This window comes from Kryptolebias marmoratus, unplaced genomic scaffold (assembly GCF_001649575.2).
Source record: "Kryptolebias marmoratus isolate JLee-2015 unplaced genomic scaffold, ASM164957v2 Scaffold54, whole genome shotgun sequence".
NCBI classification, from domain to species: Eukaryota; Metazoa; Chordata; class Actinopteri; order Cyprinodontiformes; family Rivulidae; genus Kryptolebias; species Kryptolebias marmoratus.
This window is the reverse complement of record NW_023665788.1, coordinates 19126-20919: the sequence shown is the minus strand read 5'-3', so window position 1 is coordinate 20919 and position 1794 is coordinate 19126. Positions and strand designations below refer to the sequence as shown.

General features: G+C 43.5%; 1 protein-coding gene across 1 annotated transcript in view; it reads right to left on the bottom strand.

Moving 5' to 3' along the window:
- Window positions 1–1089: 1089 nt before the first annotated feature.
- mlpha (melanophilin a) overlaps window positions 1090–1794 on the bottom strand; it is a 12548-nt gene continuing 11843 nt past the window's right edge. Inside the window, exon 17 of the transcript XR_005232878.1 lies at window positions 1090–1551. The gene's annotated coding sequence lies outside the window, so the exon portion shown is untranslated. The remainder of the gene's footprint in view (window positions 1552–1794) is intronic.

The following is a 1794-nucleotide window of genomic DNA, read 5'->3' as shown; positions in this document are numbered from 1 at the left end:
TGAGGAGCTCTGTCCTGGACTTTAAGGATCCACTGAGGAGCTCTGTCCTGGACTTTAAGGATCTGCTGAGGAGCTCTGTCCTGGACTTTAAGGATCCACTGAGGAGCTCTGTCCTGGACTTTAGGGATCCACTGAGGAGCTCTGTCCTGGACTTTAAGGATCTGTTGAGGAGCTCTGTCCTGGACTTTAAGGATCTGTTGAGGAGCTCTGTCCTGGACTTTAAGGATCCACTGAGGAGCTCTGTCCTGGACTTTAAGGATCCACTGAGGAGCTCTGTCCTGGACTTAAGTCATTTGCTCTTCAGAGTTGTCTTCATGCAATGAATGTAAAATTGATTTCTTCTGACCGGCTGATTCTGATTTGTCAGATTATTCTGAACCGAACCGGCAGGTCAGAAGTACGTTTCTGTTAACGTTTAAAAATACTTTTTTACACAACAATTTGTCAGGATGAAGATTTGAATTTAATGTGTGCTGCAGATTTAATGATTTAATTTAGCTTCTGTTAGACTGTTTTTAGGATGACAGGTGGGCTCACCCTCTGCCAAGATCCTCTGAAGAACCGAGACATGGAATCTGTTCATCAGAACTGAAGCTTGAACAACTGAATGAGAACCCAGAGGCTCCGCCCCCTCCCTGTGCCTCAGCTCCGCCTCCAAAGTCCTGACTGGATCAACTGCACGTGGTCTCCTGTTTTTATGTTGAATTTGGTTAGTAGCTCATATGTTAGTTTAATTTTAGTTAGAGGTTGCTATGAACCCCGCCGCACCTGACTGCAGGTGTAACTGTCTGACAAACATCTGCTCCATCAGCTGCACAGGATCCCAGCTCCGGCCACAAACAGCTGGAACAGCTGGAGATGAACTGTCAGAAGGATGTAAATATAATGAATCAGTCTGTCCGATGGACGGACGGATGTATCGTGTCACATAATTTCCACTTTTCAAACCTTCGACTTCATTCTTTTCAGTCCAGATGACTTGTTTCCTGTTTTTATTAAACTATCAACCTAAACTGAAGCTTTGATTCAGACACAAACTGTTCCACTGTTTGTAATTGTTGACTTGGTTTATCAAATAATTTACAAATATTGAGATGCCATTATGTACTTTATTTTGATAAGACAGACAGGAAATCCAGATAACACAAACATGTAGGTAATAAAACTCAATTATTTTACTAAGTACTGATGTAGAAAACTGTTACGACCAGATGTGACAGAAGAAAGGATCAGAAATAATTATTTTTCCAATTAGGCGTAGAACCCTCAGAAATCATTTCAAAATAAAAGCTGTGTGGAAACTAGCTTCAAAAGTTAAGCTGTCAGAGCAGACATTTTTTCTGTTTGTTTATTTTTGTTTAACATTTAGGAAAAAAAGGTCCAAAAAAAAAGTAAACTGAGGAAAAAGTTGTAGTAGCAACTCCTCCCCACTGGGCGGCAGTGTTGCTCCTCATCTTCTCTGCAGCTTCCCGCTCTAACTCCCTGGAGGTGCAGTCCAGCTTCCTTCAGACCCGCTGCTGCTTTGTCCCACAGCTTCAGTCCAGTGAGTATCTGACACCACAGATCAACTGAGTGAGACACGTCTGAAGCAGAGACAAACTGAGGGAGGCTAACAGGCTACAGGCTGAAGGCTAACAGGCTGAACACTAACAGGCTAACAGGCTGAAGGCTGAAAGCTAAAAGGCTAATAGGCTGGAGGCTAACAGGCTGAAGGCTGAAAGCTAACAGGCTGGAGGCTAACAGGCTGAACACTAACAGGCTAACAGGCTGAAGGCTAACAGGCTGAAGGCTAAC